A 16,362-nucleotide genomic window follows, 5' to 3' on the forward strand; every position below is an offset into this window, starting at 1 on the left:
TTGTGCTCCAAGTTCAGGAAGTGAGCCATTTCTCAATTGCCTTTCAAAACTGCAAGGTCTAGCCGACTAGATGCTTAAAAGTACAAAACTCACTAGGCCCAGAGCCTACGGCCACACCACACTGAATGCGCCCGATCTCGTATGATCTCGGAAGCTAAGCAGTGTCGGGCCTAGTTAGTACCTGGATGGGAGACCGCCTGGGAATACCAGGTGCTGTAGGCTATTTTGTGCTCCATGATTAGTAATTGCGCAACTTCTCAATTACTTTTCAAATTTGGTATGTTTCCAAAATAATTGTATCCCGTTTTATAGCGGAAATGTTGGACAGCATTATGAGGGCTGGAGCTACCTATTTACATATAATTAGCATACAGGTAGTGTGTTCATGGGTAATAAATCGACTTTCACATGTAATGCAGTACAGAGAATATTGAGTCCTTCAAGAGGCATGAAAGAAAGCCGTTATTGTGTTGATTGTTCTCTCCACCTCCCTGCAACAGAAACAGGATGGATGGATTAAAGTTATCCTACCAGACATAGGAGTCCTGAATGGGCCCACCAGTCTTATATATCTCGCCTGATCGAGCCTGATCGAGCGCTGATCGAGCGATGAGCGTGGTATCATGTTGCAAGTGGCTGCATGGCTTAGCTTACTAAATGCAAATGCATAAGAGTAATATTCTTAGCATTTCTAGAGCCTACGGCCACACCACACTAAGCAGTGTCGGGCCTAGTTAGTACCTGGATGGGAGACCGCCTGGGAATACCAGGTGCTGTAGGCTTTTTTGTGCTCCAAGTTCAGGAAGTGAGCCATTTCTCAATTGCCTTTCAAAACTGCAAGGTCTAGCCGACTAGATGCTTAAAAGTACAAAACTCACTAGGACCAGAGCCTACGGCCACACCACACTGAATGCGCCCGATCTCGTCTGATCTCGGAAGCTAAGCAGTGTCGGGCCTAGTTAGTACCTGGATGGGAGACCGCCTGGGAATACCAGGTGCTGTAGGCTTTTTTGTGCTCCAAGTTCAGGAAGTGAGCCATTTCTCAATTGCCTTTCAAAACTGCAAGGTCTAGCCGACTAGATGCTTAAAAGTACAAAACTCACTAGGCCCAGAACCTACGGCCACACCACACTGAATGCGCCCGATCTCGTCTGATCTCGGAAGCTAAGCAGTGTCGGGCCTAGTTAGTACCTGGATGGGAGACCGCCTGGGAATACCAGGTGCTGTAGGCTTTTTTGTGCTCCAAGTTCAGGAAGTGAGCCATTTCTCAATTGCCTTTCAAAACTGCAAGGTCTAGCCGACTAGATGCTTAAAAGTACAAAACTCACTAGGCCCAGAGCCTACGGCCACACCACACTGAATGCGCCCGATCTCGTCTGATCTCGGAAGCTAAGCAGTGTCGGGCCTAGTTAGTACCTGGATGGGAGACCGCCTGGGAATACCAGGTGCTGTAGGCTATTTTGTGCTCCATGATTAGTAATTGCGCAACTTCTCAATTACTTTTCAAATTTGGTATGTTTCCAAAATAATTGTATCCCGTTTTATAGCGGAAATGTTGGACAGCATTATGAGGGCTGGAGCTACCTATTTACATATAATTAGCATACAGGTAGTGTGTTCATGGGTAATAAATCGACTTTCACATGTAATGCAGTACAGAGAATATTGAGTCCTTCAAGAGGCATGAAAGAAAGCCGTTATTGTGTTGATTGTTCTCTCCACCTCCCTGCAACAGAAACAGGATGGATGGATTAAAGTTATCCTACCAGACATAGGAGTCCTGAATGGGCCCACCAGTCTTATATATCTCGCCTGATCGAGCCTGATCGAGCGATGAGCGTGGTATCATGTTGCAAGTGGCTGCATGGCTTAGCTTACTAAATGCAAATGCATAAGAGTAATATTCTTAGCATTTCTAGAGCCTACGGCCACACCACACTGAATGCGCCCGATCTCGTCTGATCTCGGAAGCTAAGCAGTGTCGGGCCTAGTTAGTACCTGGATGGGAGACCGCCTGGGAATACCAGGTGCTGTAGGCTTTTTTTTTGCTCCAAGTTCAGGAAGTGAGCCATTTCTCAATTGCCTTTCAAAACTGCAAGGTCTAGCCGACTAGATGCTTAAAAGTACAAAACTCACTAGGCCCAGAGCCTACGGCCACACCACACTGAATGCGCCTGATCTCGTCTGATCTCGGAAGCTAAGCAGTGTCGGGCCTAGTTAGTACCTGGATGGGAGACCGCATGGGAATACCAGGTGCTGTAGGCTTTTTTGTGCTCCAAGTTCAGGAAGTGAGCCATTTCTCAATTGCCTTTCAAAACTGCAAGGTCTAGCCGACTAGATGCTTAAAAGTACAAAACTCACTAGGCCCAGAGCCTACGGCCACACCACACTGAATGCGCCCGATCTCGTCTGATCTCGGAAGCTAAGCAGTGGCGGGCCTAGTTAGTACCTGGATGGGAGACCGCCTGGGAATATCAGGTGCTGTAGGCTTTTTTGTGCTCCAAGTTCAGGAAGTGAGCCATTTCTCAATTGCCTTTCAAAACTGCAAGGTCTAGCCGACTAGATGCTTAAAAGTACAAAACTCACTAGGCCCAGAGCCTACGGCCACACCACACTGAATGCGCCCGATCTCGTCTGATCTCGGAAGCTAAGCAGTGTCGGGCCTAGTTAGTACCTGGATGGGAGACCGCCTGGGAATACCAGGTGCTGTAGGCTATTTTGTGCTCCATGATTAGTAATTGCGCAACTTCTCAATTACTTTTCAAATTTGGTATGTTTCCAAAATAATTGTATCCCGTTTTATAGCGGAAATGTTGGACAGCATTATGAGGGCTGGAGCTACCTATTTACATATAATTAGCATACAGGTAGTGTGTTCATGGGTAATAAATCGACTTTCACATGTAATGCAGTACAGAGAATATTGAGTCCTTCAAGAGGCATGAAAGAAAGCCGTTATTGTGTTGATTGTTCTCTCCACCTCCCTGCAACAGAAACAGGATGGATGGATTAAAGTTATCCTACCAGACATAGGAGTCCTGAATGGGCCCACCAGTCTTATATATCTCGCCTGATCGAGCCTGATCGAGCGATGAGCGTGGTATCATGTTGCAAGTGGCTGCATGGCTTAGCTTACTAAATGCAAATGCATAAGAGTAATATTCTTAGCATTTCTAGAGCCTACGGCCACACCACACTAAGCAGTGTCGGGCCTAGTTAGTACCTGGATGGGAGACCGCCTGGGAATACCAGGTGCTGTAGGCTTTTTTGTGCTCCAAGTTCAGGAAGTGAGCCATTTCTCAATTGCCTTTCAAAACTGCAAGGTCTAGCCGACTAGATGCTTAAAAGTACAAAACTCACTAGGACCAGAGCCTACGGCCACACCACACTGAATGCGCCCGATCTCGTCTGATCTTGGAAGCTAAGCAGTGTCGGGCCTAGTTAGTACCTGGATGGGAGACCGCCTGGGAATACCAGGTGCTGTAGGCTTTTTTGTGCTCCAAGTTCAGGAAGTGAGCCATTTCTCAATTGCCTTTCAAAACTGCAAGGTCTAGCCGACTATATGCTTAAAAGTACAAAACTCACTAGGCCCAGAGCCTACGGCCACACCACACTGAATGCGCCCGATCTCGTCTGATCTCGGAAGCTAAGCAGTGTCGGGCCTAGTTAGTACCTGGATGGGAGACCGCCTGGGAATACCAGGTGCTGTAGGCTTTTTTGTGCTCCAAGTTCAGGAAGTGAGCCATTTCTCAATTGCCTTTCAAAACTGCAAGGTCTAGCCGACTAGATGCTTAAAAGTACAAAACTCACTAGGCCCAGAGCCTACGGCCACACCACACTGAATGCGCCCGATCTCGTATGATCTCGGAAGCTAAGCAGTGTCGGGCCTAGTTAGTACCTGGATGGGAGACCGCCTGGGAATACCAGGTGCTGTAGGCTATTTTGTGCTCCATGATTAGTAATTGCGCAACTTCTCAATTACTTTTCAAATTTGGTATGTTTCCAAAATAATTGTATCCCGTTTTATAGCGGAAATGTTGGACAGCATTATGAGGGCTGGAGCTACCTATTTACATATAATTAGCATACAGGTAGTGTGTTCATGGGTAATAAATCGACTTTCACATGTAATGCAGTACAGAGAATATTGAGTCCTTCAAGAGGCATGAAAGAAAGCCGTTATTGTGTTGATTGTTCTCTCCACCTCCCTGCAACAGAAACAGGATGGATGGATTAAAGTTATCCTACCAGACATAGGAGTCCTGAATGGGCCCACCAGTCTTATATATCTCGCCTGATCGAGCCTGATCGAGCGCTGATCGAGCGATGAGCGTGGTATCATGTTGCAAGTGGCTGCATGGCTTAGCTTACTAAATGCAAATGCATAAGAGTAATATTCTTAGCATTTCTAGAGCCTACGGCCACACCACACTAAGCAGTGTCGGGCCTAGTTAGTACCTGGATGGGAGACCGCCTGGGAATACCAGGTGCTGTAGGCTTTTTTGTGCTCCAAGTTCAGGAAGTGAGCCATTTCTCAATTGCCTTTCAAAACTGCAAGGTCTAGCCGACTAGATGCTTAAAAGTACAAAACTCACTAGGACCAGAGCCTACGGCCACACCACACTGAATGCGCCCGATCTCGTCTGATCTCGGAAGCTAAGCAGTGTCGGGCCTAGTTAGTACCTGGATGGGAGACCGCCTGGGAATACCAGGTGCTGTAGGCTTTTTTGTGCTCCAAGTTCAGGAAGTGAGCCATTTCTCAATTGCCTTTCAAAACTGCAAGGTCTAGCCGACTAGATGCTTAAAAGTACAAAACTCACTAGGCCCAGAACCTACGGCCACACCACACTGAATGCGCCCGATCTCGTCTGATCTCGGAAGCTAAGCAGTGTCGGGCCTAGTTAGTACCTGGATGGGAGACCGCCTGGGAATACCAGGTGCTGTAGGCTTTTTTGTGCTCCAAGTTCAGGAAGTGAGCCATTTCTCAATTGCCTTTCAAAACTGCAAGGTCTAGCCGACTAGATGCTTAAAAGTACAAAACTCACTAGGCCCAGAGCCTACGGCCACACCACACTGAATGCGCCCGATCTCGTCTGATCTCGGAAGCTAAGCAGTGTCGGGCCTAGTTAGTACCTGGATGGGAGACCGCCTGGGAATACCAGGTGCTGTAGGCTATTTTGTGCTCCATGATTAGTAATTGCGCAACTTCTCAATTACTTTTCAAATTTGGTATGTTTCCAAAATAATTGTATCCCGTTTTATAGCGGAAATGTTGGACAGCATTATGAGGGCTGGAGCTACCTATTTACATATAATTAGCATACAGGTAGTGTGTTCATGGGTAATAAATCGACTTTCACATGTAATGCAGTACAGAGAATATTGAGTCCTTCAAGAGGCATGAAAGAAAGCCGTTATTGTGTTGATTGTTCTCTCCACCTCCCTGCAACAGAAACAGGATGGATGGATTAAAGTTATCCTACCAGACATAGGAGTCCTGAATGGGCCCACCAGTCTTATATATCTCGCCTGATCGAGCCTGATCGAGCGATGAGCGTGGTATCATGTTGCAAGTGGCTGCATGGCTTAGCTTACTAAATGCAAATGCATAAGAGTAATATTCTTAGCATTTCTAGAGCCTACGGCCACACCACACTGAATGCGCCCGATCTCGTCTGATCTCGGAAGCTAAGCAGTGTCGGGCCTAGTTAGTACCTGGATGGGAGACCGCCTGGGAATACCAGGTGCTGTAGGCTTTTTTTTTGCTCCAAGTTCAGGAAGTGAGCCATTTCTCAATTGCCTTTCAAAACTGCAAGGTCTAGCCGACTAGATGCTTAAAAGTACAAAACTCACTAGGCCCAGAGCCTACGGCCACACCACACTGAATGCGCCTGATCTCGTCTGATCTCGGAAGCTAAGCAGTGTCGGGCCTAGTTAGTACCTGGATGGGAGACCGCATGGGAATACCAGGTGCTGTAGGCTTTTTTGTGCTCCAAGTTCAGGAAGTGAGCCATTTCTCAATTGCCTTTCAAAACTGCAAGGTCTAGCCGACTAGATGCTTAAAAGTACAAAACTCACTAGGCCCAGAGCCTACGGCCACACCACACTGAATGCGCCCGATCTCGTCTGATCTCGGAAGCTAAGCAGTGGCGGGCCTAGTTAGTACCTGGATGGGAGACCGCCTGGGAATATCAGGTGCTGTAGGCTTTTTTGTGCTCCAAGTTCAGGAAGTGAGCCATTTCTCAATTGCCTTTCAAAACTGCAAGGTCTAGCCGACTAGATGCTTAAAAGTACAAAACTCACTAGGCCCAGAGCCTACGGCCACACCACACTGAATGCGCCCGATCTCGTCTGATCTCGGAAGCTAAGCAGTGTCGGGCCTAGTTAGTACCTGGATGGGAGACCGCCTGGGAATACCAGGTGCTGTAGGCTATTTTGTGCTCCATGATTAGTAATTGCGCAACTTCTCAATTACTTTTCAAATTTGGTATGTTTCCAAAATAATTGTATCCCGTTTTATAGCGGAAATGTTGGACAGCATTATGAGGGCTGGAGCTACCTATTTACATATAATTAGCATACAGGTAGTGTGTTCATGGGTAATAAATCGACTTTCACATGTAATGCAGTACAGAGAATATTGAGTCCTTCAAGAGGCATGAAAGAAAGCCGTTATTGTGTTGATTGTTCTCTCCACCTCCCTGCAACAGAAACAGGATGGATGGATTAAAGTTATCCTACCAGACATAGGAGTCCTGAATGGGCCCACCAGTCTTATATATCTCGCCTGATCGAGCCTGATCGAGCGATGAGCGTGGTATCATGTTGCAAGTGGCTGCATGGCTTAGCTTACTAAATGCAAATGCATAAGAGTAATATTCTTAGCATTTCTAGAGCCTACGGCCACACCACACTGAATGCGCCCGATCTCGTCTGATCTCGGAAGCTAAGCAGTGTCGGGCCTAGTTAGTACCTGGATGGGAGACCGCCTGGGAATACCAGGTGCTGTAGGCTTTTTTTTTGCTCCAAGTTCAGGAAGTGAGCCATTTCTCAATTGCCTTTCAAAACTGCAAGGTCTAGCCGACTAGATGCTTAAAAGTACAAAACTCACTAGGCCCAGAGCCTACGGCCACACCACACTGAATGCGCCTGATCTCGTCTGATCTCGGAAGCTAAGCAGTGTCGGGCCTAGTTAGTACCTGGATGGGAGACCGCATGGGAATACCAGGTGCTGTAGGCTTTTTTGTGCTCCAAGTTCAGGAAGTGAGCCATTTCTCAATTGCCTTTCAAAACTGCAAGGTCTAGCCGACTAGATGCTTAAAAGTACAAAACTCACTAGGCCCAGAGCCTACGGCCACACCACACTGAATGCGCCCGATCTCGTCTGATCTCGGAAGCTAAGCAGTGTCGGGCCTAGTTAGTACCTGGATGGGAGACCGCCTGGGAATACCAGGTGCTGTAGGCTTTTTTGTGCTCCAAGTTCAGGAAGTGAGCCATTTCTCAATTGCCTTTCAAAACTGCAAGGTCTAGCCGACTAGATGCTTAAAAGTACAAAACTCACTAGGCCCAGAGCCTACGGCCACACCACACTGAATGCGCCCGATCTCGTCTGATCTCGGAAGCTAAGCAGTGTCGGGCCTAGTTAGTACCTGGATGGGAGACCGCCTGGGAATACCAGGTGCTGTAGGCTATTTTGTGCTCCATGATTAGTAATTGCGCAACTTCTCAATTACTTTTCAAATTTGGTATGTTTCCAAAATAATTGTATCCCGTTTTATAGCGGAAATGTTGGACAGCATTATGAGGGCTGGAGCTACCTATTTACATATAATTAGCATACAGGTAGTGTGTTCATGGGTAATAAATCGACTTTCACATGTAATGCAGTACAGAGAATATTGAGTCCTTCAAGAGGCATGAAAGAAAGCCGTTATTGTGTTGATTGTTCTCTCCACCTCCCTGCAACAGAAACAGGATGGATGGATTAAAGTTATCCTACCAGACATAGGAGTCCTGAATGGGCCCACCAGTCTTATATATCTCGCCTGATCGAGCCTGATCGAGCGCTGATCGAGCGATGAGCGTGGTATCATGTTGCAAGTGGCTGCATGGCTTAGCTTACTAAATGCAAATGCATAAGAGTAATATTCTTAGCATTTCTAGAGCCTACGGCCACACCACACTAAGCAGTGTCGGGCCTAGTTAGTACCTGGATGGGAGACCGCCTGGGAATACCAGGTGCTGTAGGCTTTTTTGTGCTCCAAGTTCAGGAAGTGAGCCATTTCTCAATTGCCTTTCAAAACTGCAAGGTCTAGCCGACTAGATGCTTAAAAGTACAAAACTCACTAGGACCAGAGCCTACGGCCACACCACACTGAATGCGCCCGATCTCGTCTGATCTCGGAAGCTAAGCAGTGTCGGGCCTAGTTAGTACCTGGATGGGAGACCGCCTGGGAATACCAGGTGCTGTAGGCTTTTTTGTGCTCCAAGTTCAGGAAGTGAGCCATTTCTCAATTGCCTTTCAAAACTGCAAGGTCTAGCCGACTAGATGCTTAAAAGTACAAAACTCACTAGGCCCAGAACCTACGGCCACACCACACTGAATGCGCCCGATCTCGTCTGATCTCGGAAGCTAAGCAGTGTCGGGCCTAGTTAGTACCTGGATGGGAGACCGCCTGGGAATACCAGGTGCTGTAGGCTATTTTGTGCTCCATGATTAGTAATTGCACAACTTCTCAATTACTTTTCAAATTTGGTATGTTTCCAAAATAATTGTATCCCGTTTTATAGCGGAAATGTTGGACAACATTATGAGGGCTGGAGCTACCTATTTACATATAATTAGCATACAGGTAGTGTGTTCATGGGTAATAAATCGACTTTCACATGTAATGCAGTACAGAGAATATTGAGTCCTTCAAGAGGCATGAAAGAAAGCAGTTATTGTGTTGATTGTTCTCTCCACCTCCCTGCAACAGAAACAGGATGGATGGATTAAAGTTATCCTACCAGACATAGGAGTCCTGAATGGGCCCACCAGTCTTATATATCTCGCCTGATCGAGCCTGATCGAGCGATGAGCGTGGTATCATGTTGCAAGTGGCTGCATGGCTTAGCTTACTAAATGCAAATGCATAAGAGTAATATTCTTAGCATTTCTAGAGCCTACGGCCACACCACACTGAATGCGCCCGATCTCGTCTGATCTCGGAAGCTAAGCAGTGTCGGGCCTAGTTAGTACCTGGATGGGAGACCGCCTGGGAATACCAGGTGCTGTAGGCTTTTTTTTTGCTCCAAGTTCAGGAAGTGAGCCATTTCTCAATTGCCTTTCAAAACTGCAAGGTCTAGCCGACTAGATGCTTAAAAGTACAAAACTCACTAGGCCCAGAGCCTACGGCCACACCACACTGAATGCGCCTGATCTCGTCTGATCTCGGAAGCTAAGCAGTGTTGGGCCTAGTTAGTACCTGGATGGGAGACCGCATGGGAATACCAGGTGCTGTAGGCTTTTTTGTGCTCCAAGTTCAGGAAGTGAGCCATTTCTCAATTGCCTTTCAAAACTGCAAGGTCTAGCCGACTAGATGCTTAAAAGTACAAAACTCACTAGGCCCAGAGCCTACGGCCACACCACACTGAATGCGCCCGATCTCGTCTGATCTCGGAAGCTAAGCAGTGTCGGGCCTAGTTAGTACCTGGATGGGAGACCGCCTGGGAATATCAGGTGCTGTAGGCTTTTTTGTGCTCCAAGTTCAGGAAGTGAGCCATTTCTCAATTGCCTTTCAAAACTGCAAGGTCTAGCCGACTAGATGCTTAAAAGTACAAAACTCACTAGGCCCAGAGCCTACGGCCACACCACACTGAATGCGCCCGATCTCGGAAGCTAAGCAGTGTCGGGCCTAGTTAGTACCTGGATGGGAGACCGCCTGGGAATACCAGGTGCTGTAGGCTATTTTGTGCTCCATGATTAGTAATTGCGCAACTTCTCAATTACTTTTCAAATTTGGTATGTTTCCAAAATAATTGTATCCCGTTTTATAGCGGAAATGTTGGACAGCATTATGAGGGCTGGAGCTACCTATTTACATATAATTAGCATACAGGTAGTGTGTTCATGGGTAATAAATCGACTTTCACATGTAATGCAGTACAGAGAATATTGAGTCCTTCAAGAGGCATGAAAGAAAGCCGTTATTGTGTTGATTGTTCTCTCCACCTCCCTGCAACAGAAACAGGATGGATGGATTAAAGTTATCCTACCAGACATAGGAGTCCTGAATGGGCCCACCAGTCTTATATATCTCGCCTGATCGAGCCTGATCGAGCGATGAGCGTGGTATCATGTTGCAAGTGGCTGCATGGCTTAGCTTACTAAATGCAAATGCATAAGAGTAATATTCTTAGCATTTCTAGAGCCTACGGCCACACCACACTGAATGCGCCCGATCTCGTCTGATCTCGGAAGCTAAGCAGTGTCGGGCCTAGTTAGTACCTGGATGGGAGACCGCCTGGGAATACCAGGTGCTGTAGGCTTTTTTTTTGCTCCAAGTTCAGGAAGTGAGCCATTTCTCAATTGCCTTTCAAAACTGCAAGGTCTAGCCGACTAGATGCTTAAAAGTACAAAACTCACTAGGCCCAGAGCCTACGGCCACACCACACTGAATGCGCCTGATCTCGTCTGATCTCGGAAGCTAAGCAGTGTCGGGCCTAGTTAGTACCTGGATGGGAGACCGCATGGGAATACCAGGTGCTGTAGGCTTTTTTGTGCTCCAAGTTCAGGAAGTGAGCCATTTCTCAATTGCCTTTCAAAACTGCAAGGTCTAGCCGACTAGATGCTTAAAAGTACAAAACTCACTAGGCCCAGAGCCTACGGCCACACCACACTGAATGCGCCCGATCTCGTCTGATCTCGGAAGCTAAGCAGTGTCGGGCCTAGTTAGTACCTGGATGGGAGACCGCCTGGGAATACCAGGTGCTGTAGGCTTTTTTGTGCTCCAAGTTCAGGAAGTGAGCCATTTCTCAATTGCCTTTCAAAACTGCAAGGTCTAGCCGACTAGATGCTTAAAAGTACAAAACTCACTAGGCCCAGAGCCTACGGCCACACCACACTGAATGCGCCCGATCTCGTCTGATCTCGGAAGCTAAGCAGTGTCGGGCCTAGTTAGTACCTGGATGGGAGACCGCCTGGGAATACCAGGTGCTGTAGGCTATTTTGTGCTCCATGATTAGTAATTGCGCAACTTCTCAATTACTTTTCAAATTTGGTATGTTTCCAAAATAATTGTATCCCGTTTTATAGCGGAAATGTTGGACAGCATTATGAGGGCTGGAGCTACCTATTTACATATAATTAGCATACAGGTAGTGTGTTCATGGGTAATAAATCGACTTTCACATGTAATGCAGTACAGAGAATATTGAGTCCTTCAAGAGGCATGAAAGAAAGCCGTTATTGTGTTGATTGTTCTCTCCACCTCCCTGCAACAGAAACAGGATGGATGGATTAAAGTTATCCTACCAGACATAGGAGTCCTGAATGGGCCCACCAGTCTTATATATCTCGCCTGATCGAGCCTGATCGAGCGCTGATCGAGCGATGAGCGTGGTATCATGTTGCAAGTGGCTGCATGGCTTAGCTTACTAAATGCAAATGCATAAGAGTAATATTCTTAGCATTTCTAGAGCCTACGGCCACACCACACTGAATGCGCCCGATCTCGTCTGATCTCGGAAGCTAAGCAGTGTCGGGCCTAGTTAGTACCTGGATGGGAGACCGCCTGGGAATACCAGGTGCTGTAGGCTTTTTTTTTGCTCCAAGTTCAGGAAGTGAGCCATTTCTCAATTGCCTTTCAAAACTGCAAGGTCTAGCCGACTAGATGCTTAAAAGTACAAAACTCACTAGGCCCAGAGCCTACGGCCACACCACACTGAATGCGCCTGATCTCGTCTGATCTCGGAAGCTAAGCAGTGTCGGGCCTAGTTAGTACCTGGATGGGAGACCGCATGGGAATACCAGGTGCTGTAGGCTTTTTTGTGCTCCAAGTTCAGGAAGTGAGCCATTTCTCAATTGCCTTTCAAAACTGCAAGGTCTAGCCGACTAGATGCTTAAAAGTACAAAACTCACTAGGCCCAGAGCCTACGGCCACACCACACTGAATGCGCCCGATCTCGTCTGATCTCGGAAGCTAAGCAGTGTCGGGCCTAGTTAGTACCTGGATGGGAGACCGCCTGGGAATACCAGGTGCTGTAGGCTTTTTTGTGCTCCAAGTTCAGGAAGTGAGCCATTTCTCAATTGCCTTTCAAAACTGCAAGGTCTAGCCGACTAGATGCTTAAAAGTACAAAACTCACTAGGCCCAGAGCCTACGGCCACACCACACTGAATGCGCCCGATCTCGTCTGATCTCGGAAGCTAAGCAGTGTCGGGCCTAGTTAGTACCTGGATGGGAGACCGCCTGGGAATACCAGGTGCTGTAGGCTATTTTGTGCTCCATGATTAGTAATTGCGCAACTTCTCAATTACTTTTCAAATTTGGTATGTTTCCAAAATAATTGTATCCCGTTTTATAGCGGAAATGTTGGACAGCATTATGAGGGCTGGAGCTACCTATTTACATATAATTAGCATACAGGTAGTGTGTTCATGGGTAATAAATCGACTTTCACATGTAATGCAGTACAGAGAATATTGAGTCCTTCAAGAGGCATGAAAGAAAGCCGTTATTGTGTTGATTGTTCTCTCCACCTCCCTGCAACAGAAACAGGATGGATGGATTAAAGTTATCCTACCAGACATAGGAGTCCTGAATGGGCCCACCAGTCTTATATATCTCGCCTGATCGAGCCTGATCGAGCGCTGATCGAGCGATGAGCGTGGTATCATGTTGCAAGTGGCTGCATGGCTTAGCTTACTAAATGCAAATGCATAAGAGTAATATTCTTAGCATTTCTAGAGCCTACGGCCACACCACACTAAGCAGTGTCGGGCCTAGTTAGTACCTGGATGGGAGACCGCCTGGGAATACCAGGTGCTGTAGGCTTTTTTGTGCTCCAAGTTCAGGAAGTGAGCCATTTCTCAATTGCCTTTCAAAACTGCAAGGTCTAGCCGACTAGATGCTTAAAAGTACAAAACTCACTAGGACCAGAGCCTACGGCCACACCACACTGAATGCGCCCGATCTCGTCTGATCTCGGAAGCTAAGCAGTGTCGGGCCTAGTTAGTACCTGGATGGGAGACCGCCTGGGAATACCAGGTGCTGTAGGCTTTTTTGTGCTCCAAGTTCAGGAAGTGAGCCATTTCTCAATTGCCTTTCAAAACTGCAAGGTCTAGCCGACTAGATGCTTAAAAGTACAAAACTCACTAGGCCCAGAACCTACGGCCACACCACACTGAATGCGCCCGATCTCGTCTGATCTCGGAAGCTAAGCAGTGTCGGGCCTAGTTAGTACCTGGATGGGAGACCGCCTGGGAATACCAGGTGCTGTAGGCTATTTTGTGCTCCATGATTAGTAATTGCACAACTTCTCAATTACTTTTCAAATTTGGTATGTTTCCAAAATAATTGTATCCCGTTTTATAGCGGAAATGTTGGACAACATTATGAGGGCTGGAGCTACCTATTTACATATAATTAGCATACAGGTAGTGTGTTCATGGGTAATAAATCGACTTTCACATGTAATGCAGTACAGAGAATATTGAGTCCTTCAAGAGGCATGAAAGAAAGCAGTTATTGTGTTGATTGTTCTCTCCACCTCCCTGCAACAGAAACAGGATGGATGGATTAAAGTTATCCTACCAGACATAGGAGTCCTGAATGGGCCCACCAGTCTTATATATCTCGCCTGATCGAGCCTGATCGAGCGATGAGCGTGGTATCATGTTGCAAGTGGCTGCATGGCTTAGCTTACTAAATGCAAATGCATAAGAGTAATATTCTTAGCATTTCTAGAGCCTACGGCCACACCACACTGAATGCGCCCGATCTCGTCTGATCTCGGAAGCTAAGCAGTGTCGGGCCTAGTTAGTACCTGGATGGGAGACCGCCTGGGAATACCAGGTGCTGTAGGCTTTTTTTTTGCTCCAAGTTCAGGAAGTGAGCCATTTCTCAATTGCCTTTCAAAACTGCAAGGTCTAGCCGACTAGATGCTTAAAAGTACAAAACTCACTAGGCCCAGAGCCTACGGCCACACCACACTGAATGCGCCTGATCTCGTCTGATCTCGGAAGCTAAGCAGTGTTGGGCCTAGTTAGTACCTGGATGGGAGACCGCATGGGAATACCAGGTGCTGTAGGCTTTTTTGTGCTCCAAGTTCAGGAAGTGAGCCATTTCTCAATTGCCTTTCAAAACTGCAAGGTCTAGCCGACTAGATGCTTAAAAGTACAAAACTCACTAGGCCCAGAGCCTACGGCCACACCACACTGAATGCGCCCGATCTCGTCTGATCTCGGAAGCTAAGCAGTGTCGGGCCTAGTTAGTACCTGGATGGGAGACCGCCTGGGAATATCAGGTGCTGTAGGCTTTTTTGTGCTCCAAGTTCAGGAAGTGAGCCATTTCTCAATTGCCTTTCAAAACTGCAAGGTCTAGCCGACTAGATGCTTAAAAGTACAAAACTCACTAGGCCCAGAGCCTACGGCCACACCACACTGAATGCGCCCGATCTCGGAAGCTAAGCAGTGTCGGGCCTAGTTAGTACCTGGATGGGAGACCGCCTGGGAATACCAGGTGCTGTAGGCTATTTTGTGCTCCATGATTAGTAATTGCGCAACTTCTCAATTACTTTTCAAATTTGGTATGTTTCCAAAATAATTGTATCCCGTTTTATAGCGGAAATGTTGGACAGCATTATGAGGGCTGGAGCTACCTATTTACATATAATTAGCATACAGGTAGTGTGTTCATGGGTAATAAATCGACTTTCACATGTAATGCAGTACAGAGAATATTGAGTCCTTCAAGAGGCATGAAAGAAAGCCGTTATTGTGTTGATTGTTCTCTCCACCTCCCTGCAACAGAAACAGGATGGATGGATTAAAGTTATCCTACCAGACATAGGAGTCCTGAATGGGCCCACCAGTCTTATATATCTCGCCTGATCGAGCCTGATCGAGCGATGAGCGTGGTATCATGTTGCAAGTGGCTGCATGGCTTAGCTTACTAAATGCAAATGCATAAGAGTAATATTCTTAGCATTTCTAGAGCCTACGGCCACACCACACTGAATGCGCCCGATCTCGTCTGATCTCGGAAGCTAAGCAGTGTCGGGCCTAGTTAGTACCTGGATGGGAGACCGCCTGGGAATACCAGGTGCTGTAGGCTTTTTTTTTGCTCCAAGTTCAGGAAGTGAGCCATTTCTCAATTGCCTTTCAAAACTGCAAGGTCTAGCCGACTAGATGCTTAAAAGTACAAAACTCACTAGGCCCAGAGCCTACGGCCACACCACACTGAATGCGCCTGATCTCGTCTGATCTCGGAAGCTAAGCAGTGTCGGGCCTAGTTAGTACCTGGATGGGAGACCGCATGGGAATACCAGGTGCTGTAGGCTTTTTTGTGCTCCAAGTTCAGGAAGTGAGCCATTTCTCAATTGCCTTTCAAAACTGCAAGGTCTAGCCGACTAGATGCTTAAAAGTACAAAACTCACTAGGCCCAGAGCCTACGGCCACACCACACTGAATGCGCCCGATCTCGTCTGATCTCGGAAGCTAAGCAGTGTCGGGCCTAGTTAGTACCTGGATGGGAGACCGCCTGGGAATACCAGGTGCTGTAGGCTTTTTTGTGCTCCAAGTTCAGGAAGTGAGCCATTTCTCAATTGCCTTTCAAAACTGCAAGGTCTAGCCGACTAGATGCTTAAAAGTACAAAACTCACTAGGCCCAGAGCCTACGGCCACACCACACTGAATGCGCCCGATCTCGTCTGATCTCGGAAGCTAAGCAGTGTCGGGCCTAGTTAGTACCTGGATGGGAGACCGCCTGGGAATACCAGGTGCTGTAGGCTATTTTGTGCTCCATGATTAGTAATTGCGCAACTTCTCAATTACTTTTCAAATTTGGTATGTTTCCAAAATAATTGTATCCCGTTTTATAGCGGAAATGTTGGACAGCATTATGAGGGCTGGAGCTACCTATTTACATATAATTAGCATACAGGTAGTGTGTTCATGGGTAATAAATCGACTTTCACATGTAATGCAGTACAGAGAATATTGAGTCCTTCAAGAGGCATGAAAGAAAGCCGTTATTGTGTTGATTGTTCTCTCCACCTCCCTGCAACAGAAACAGGATGGATGGATTAAAGTTATCCTACCAGACATAGGAGTCCTGAATGGGCCCACCAGTCTTATATATCTCGCCTGATCGAGCCTGATC

General features: G+C 47.1%; 44 non-coding genes and 2 pseudogenes across 44 annotated transcripts; all 46 read left to right on the forward strand.

The window, feature by feature from the left end:
- The first annotated feature begins 103 nt into the window (after positions 1–103).
- Positions 104–222, forward strand: LOC138552604 (5S ribosomal RNA). The gene has a single exon (XR_011296284.1). It is a non-coding gene; the product is annotated as a 5S ribosomal RNA (ribosomal RNA).
- A 666-nt stretch (positions 223–888) lies between these two features.
- On the forward strand, positions 889–1,007 carry LOC138553231 (5S ribosomal RNA). Its single transcript, XR_011296897.1, has one exon. It is a non-coding gene; the product is annotated as a 5S ribosomal RNA (ribosomal RNA).
- Positions 1,008–1,113: 106 nt separating this feature from the next.
- Positions 1,114–1,232, forward strand: LOC138552742 (5S ribosomal RNA). Its single transcript, XR_011296420.1, has one exon. It is a non-coding gene; the product is annotated as a 5S ribosomal RNA (ribosomal RNA).
- A 106-nt stretch (positions 1,233–1,338) lies between these two features.
- LOC138553233 (5S ribosomal RNA) lies at positions 1,339–1,457 on the forward strand. The gene has a single exon (XR_011296899.1). It is a non-coding gene; the product is annotated as a 5S ribosomal RNA (ribosomal RNA).
- Positions 1,458–1,920: 463 nt separating this feature from the next.
- LOC138553234 (5S ribosomal RNA) lies at positions 1,921–2,039 on the forward strand. Its single transcript, XR_011296900.1, has one exon. It is a non-coding gene; the product is annotated as a 5S ribosomal RNA (ribosomal RNA).
- Positions 2,040–2,146: 107 nt separating this feature from the next.
- On the forward strand, positions 2,147–2,265 carry LOC138552796 (5S ribosomal RNA). Its single transcript, XR_011296474.1, has one exon. It is a non-coding gene; the product is annotated as a 5S ribosomal RNA (ribosomal RNA).
- A 106-nt stretch (positions 2,266–2,371) lies between these two features.
- LOC138552999 (5S ribosomal RNA) lies at positions 2,372–2,490 on the forward strand. Its single transcript, XR_011296677.1, has one exon. It is a non-coding gene; the product is annotated as a 5S ribosomal RNA (ribosomal RNA).
- Positions 2,491–2,596: 106 nt separating this feature from the next.
- LOC138553235 (5S ribosomal RNA) lies at positions 2,597–2,715 on the forward strand. Its single transcript, XR_011296901.1, has one exon. It is a non-coding gene; the product is annotated as a 5S ribosomal RNA (ribosomal RNA).
- Positions 2,716–3,370: 655 nt separating this feature from the next.
- On the forward strand, positions 3,371–3,489 carry LOC138552963 (5S ribosomal RNA). Its single transcript, XR_011296641.1, has one exon. It is a non-coding gene; the product is annotated as a 5S ribosomal RNA (ribosomal RNA).
- A 106-nt stretch (positions 3,490–3,595) lies between these two features.
- LOC138553236 (5S ribosomal RNA) lies at positions 3,596–3,714 on the forward strand. Its single transcript, XR_011296902.1, has one exon. It is a non-coding gene; the product is annotated as a 5S ribosomal RNA (ribosomal RNA).
- A 106-nt stretch (positions 3,715–3,820) lies between these two features.
- On the forward strand, positions 3,821–3,939 carry LOC138552605 (5S ribosomal RNA). The gene has a single exon (XR_011296285.1). It is a non-coding gene; the product is annotated as a 5S ribosomal RNA (ribosomal RNA).
- A 666-nt stretch (positions 3,940–4,605) lies between these two features.
- Positions 4,606–4,724, forward strand: LOC138553237 (5S ribosomal RNA). Its single transcript, XR_011296903.1, has one exon. It is a non-coding gene; the product is annotated as a 5S ribosomal RNA (ribosomal RNA).
- Positions 4,725–4,830: 106 nt separating this feature from the next.
- On the forward strand, positions 4,831–4,949 carry LOC138552743 (5S ribosomal RNA). Its single transcript, XR_011296421.1, has one exon. It is a non-coding gene; the product is annotated as a 5S ribosomal RNA (ribosomal RNA).
- Positions 4,950–5,055: 106 nt separating this feature from the next.
- On the forward strand, positions 5,056–5,174 carry LOC138553238 (5S ribosomal RNA). The gene has a single exon (XR_011296904.1). It is a non-coding gene; the product is annotated as a 5S ribosomal RNA (ribosomal RNA).
- Positions 5,175–5,637: 463 nt separating this feature from the next.
- LOC138553239 (5S ribosomal RNA) lies at positions 5,638–5,756 on the forward strand. The gene has a single exon (XR_011296905.1). It is a non-coding gene; the product is annotated as a 5S ribosomal RNA (ribosomal RNA).
- Positions 5,757–5,863: 107 nt separating this feature from the next.
- On the forward strand, positions 5,864–5,982 carry LOC138552797 (5S ribosomal RNA). Its single transcript, XR_011296475.1, has one exon. It is a non-coding gene; the product is annotated as a 5S ribosomal RNA (ribosomal RNA).
- A 106-nt stretch (positions 5,983–6,088) lies between these two features.
- On the forward strand, positions 6,089–6,207 carry LOC138553001 (5S ribosomal RNA). Its single transcript, XR_011296679.1, has one exon. It is a non-coding gene; the product is annotated as a 5S ribosomal RNA (ribosomal RNA).
- Positions 6,208–6,313: 106 nt separating this feature from the next.
- On the forward strand, positions 6,314–6,432 carry LOC138553240 (5S ribosomal RNA). Its single transcript, XR_011296906.1, has one exon. It is a non-coding gene; the product is annotated as a 5S ribosomal RNA (ribosomal RNA).
- A 463-nt stretch (positions 6,433–6,895) lies between these two features.
- LOC138553241 (5S ribosomal RNA) lies at positions 6,896–7,014 on the forward strand. The gene has a single exon (XR_011296907.1). It is a non-coding gene; the product is annotated as a 5S ribosomal RNA (ribosomal RNA).
- A 107-nt stretch (positions 7,015–7,121) lies between these two features.
- LOC138552798 (5S ribosomal RNA) lies at positions 7,122–7,240 on the forward strand. Its single transcript, XR_011296476.1, has one exon. It is a non-coding gene; the product is annotated as a 5S ribosomal RNA (ribosomal RNA).
- Positions 7,241–7,346: 106 nt separating this feature from the next.
- Positions 7,347–7,465, forward strand: LOC138553242 (5S ribosomal RNA). The gene has a single exon (XR_011296908.1). It is a non-coding gene; the product is annotated as a 5S ribosomal RNA (ribosomal RNA).
- Positions 7,466–7,571: 106 nt separating this feature from the next.
- LOC138553244 (5S ribosomal RNA) lies at positions 7,572–7,690 on the forward strand. The gene has a single exon (XR_011296910.1). It is a non-coding gene; the product is annotated as a 5S ribosomal RNA (ribosomal RNA).
- Positions 7,691–8,356: 666 nt separating this feature from the next.
- LOC138553245 (5S ribosomal RNA) lies at positions 8,357–8,475 on the forward strand. The gene has a single exon (XR_011296911.1). It is a non-coding gene; the product is annotated as a 5S ribosomal RNA (ribosomal RNA).
- A 106-nt stretch (positions 8,476–8,581) lies between these two features.
- LOC138552745 (5S ribosomal RNA) lies at positions 8,582–8,700 on the forward strand. The gene has a single exon (XR_011296423.1). It is a non-coding gene; the product is annotated as a 5S ribosomal RNA (ribosomal RNA).
- Positions 8,701–9,163: 463 nt separating this feature from the next.
- LOC138553246 (5S ribosomal RNA) lies at positions 9,164–9,282 on the forward strand. The gene has a single exon (XR_011296912.1). It is a non-coding gene; the product is annotated as a 5S ribosomal RNA (ribosomal RNA).
- Positions 9,283–9,389: 107 nt separating this feature from the next.
- Positions 9,390–9,508, forward strand: LOC138552624 (5S ribosomal RNA). The gene has a single exon (XR_011296304.1). It is a non-coding gene; the product is annotated as a 5S ribosomal RNA (ribosomal RNA).
- A 106-nt stretch (positions 9,509–9,614) lies between these two features.
- On the forward strand, positions 9,615–9,733 carry LOC138552517 (5S ribosomal RNA). Its single transcript, XR_011296199.1, has one exon. It is a non-coding gene; the product is annotated as a 5S ribosomal RNA (ribosomal RNA).
- A 106-nt stretch (positions 9,734–9,839) lies between these two features.
- On the forward strand, positions 9,840–9,948 carry LOC138553176 (5S ribosomal RNA; annotated as a pseudogene).
- Positions 9,949–10,411: 463 nt separating this feature from the next.
- Positions 10,412–10,530, forward strand: LOC138553247 (5S ribosomal RNA). The gene has a single exon (XR_011296913.1). It is a non-coding gene; the product is annotated as a 5S ribosomal RNA (ribosomal RNA).
- Positions 10,531–10,637: 107 nt separating this feature from the next.
- On the forward strand, positions 10,638–10,756 carry LOC138552799 (5S ribosomal RNA). The gene has a single exon (XR_011296477.1). It is a non-coding gene; the product is annotated as a 5S ribosomal RNA (ribosomal RNA).
- Positions 10,757–10,862: 106 nt separating this feature from the next.
- Positions 10,863–10,981, forward strand: LOC138553248 (5S ribosomal RNA). Its single transcript, XR_011296914.1, has one exon. It is a non-coding gene; the product is annotated as a 5S ribosomal RNA (ribosomal RNA).
- A 106-nt stretch (positions 10,982–11,087) lies between these two features.
- On the forward strand, positions 11,088–11,206 carry LOC138553249 (5S ribosomal RNA). Its single transcript, XR_011296915.1, has one exon. It is a non-coding gene; the product is annotated as a 5S ribosomal RNA (ribosomal RNA).
- Positions 11,207–11,680: 474 nt separating this feature from the next.
- On the forward strand, positions 11,681–11,799 carry LOC138553250 (5S ribosomal RNA). Its single transcript, XR_011296916.1, has one exon. It is a non-coding gene; the product is annotated as a 5S ribosomal RNA (ribosomal RNA).
- A 107-nt stretch (positions 11,800–11,906) lies between these two features.
- Positions 11,907–12,025, forward strand: LOC138552801 (5S ribosomal RNA). Its single transcript, XR_011296479.1, has one exon. It is a non-coding gene; the product is annotated as a 5S ribosomal RNA (ribosomal RNA).
- Positions 12,026–12,131: 106 nt separating this feature from the next.
- LOC138553252 (5S ribosomal RNA) lies at positions 12,132–12,250 on the forward strand. Its single transcript, XR_011296917.1, has one exon. It is a non-coding gene; the product is annotated as a 5S ribosomal RNA (ribosomal RNA).
- A 106-nt stretch (positions 12,251–12,356) lies between these two features.
- LOC138553253 (5S ribosomal RNA) lies at positions 12,357–12,475 on the forward strand. The gene has a single exon (XR_011296918.1). It is a non-coding gene; the product is annotated as a 5S ribosomal RNA (ribosomal RNA).
- A 666-nt stretch (positions 12,476–13,141) lies between these two features.
- Positions 13,142–13,260, forward strand: LOC138553254 (5S ribosomal RNA). Its single transcript, XR_011296919.1, has one exon. It is a non-coding gene; the product is annotated as a 5S ribosomal RNA (ribosomal RNA).
- Positions 13,261–13,366: 106 nt separating this feature from the next.
- Positions 13,367–13,485, forward strand: LOC138552746 (5S ribosomal RNA). The gene has a single exon (XR_011296424.1). It is a non-coding gene; the product is annotated as a 5S ribosomal RNA (ribosomal RNA).
- Positions 13,486–13,948: 463 nt separating this feature from the next.
- Positions 13,949–14,067, forward strand: LOC138553256 (5S ribosomal RNA). The gene has a single exon (XR_011296921.1). It is a non-coding gene; the product is annotated as a 5S ribosomal RNA (ribosomal RNA).
- Positions 14,068–14,174: 107 nt separating this feature from the next.
- LOC138552625 (5S ribosomal RNA) lies at positions 14,175–14,293 on the forward strand. Its single transcript, XR_011296305.1, has one exon. It is a non-coding gene; the product is annotated as a 5S ribosomal RNA (ribosomal RNA).
- Positions 14,294–14,399: 106 nt separating this feature from the next.
- Positions 14,400–14,518, forward strand: LOC138552519 (5S ribosomal RNA). The gene has a single exon (XR_011296201.1). It is a non-coding gene; the product is annotated as a 5S ribosomal RNA (ribosomal RNA).
- A 106-nt stretch (positions 14,519–14,624) lies between these two features.
- Positions 14,625–14,733, forward strand: LOC138553177 (5S ribosomal RNA; annotated as a pseudogene).
- Positions 14,734–15,196: 463 nt separating this feature from the next.
- LOC138553257 (5S ribosomal RNA) lies at positions 15,197–15,315 on the forward strand. Its single transcript, XR_011296922.1, has one exon. It is a non-coding gene; the product is annotated as a 5S ribosomal RNA (ribosomal RNA).
- A 107-nt stretch (positions 15,316–15,422) lies between these two features.
- Positions 15,423–15,541, forward strand: LOC138552802 (5S ribosomal RNA). The gene has a single exon (XR_011296480.1). It is a non-coding gene; the product is annotated as a 5S ribosomal RNA (ribosomal RNA).
- A 106-nt stretch (positions 15,542–15,647) lies between these two features.
- Positions 15,648–15,766, forward strand: LOC138553258 (5S ribosomal RNA). The gene has a single exon (XR_011296923.1). It is a non-coding gene; the product is annotated as a 5S ribosomal RNA (ribosomal RNA).
- A 106-nt stretch (positions 15,767–15,872) lies between these two features.
- Positions 15,873–15,991, forward strand: LOC138553259 (5S ribosomal RNA). The gene has a single exon (XR_011296924.1). It is a non-coding gene; the product is annotated as a 5S ribosomal RNA (ribosomal RNA).
- The last annotated feature ends 371 nt before the right edge of the window (positions 15,992–16,362 follow it).

Source organism: Ambystoma mexicanum, unplaced genomic scaffold, assembly GCF_040938575.1.
Source record: "Ambystoma mexicanum isolate Mex_15411 unplaced genomic scaffold, UKY_AmexF1_1 Mex_scaf106, whole genome shotgun sequence".
Lineage (NCBI taxonomy): Eukaryota > Metazoa > Chordata > Amphibia > Caudata > Ambystomatidae > Ambystoma > Ambystoma mexicanum.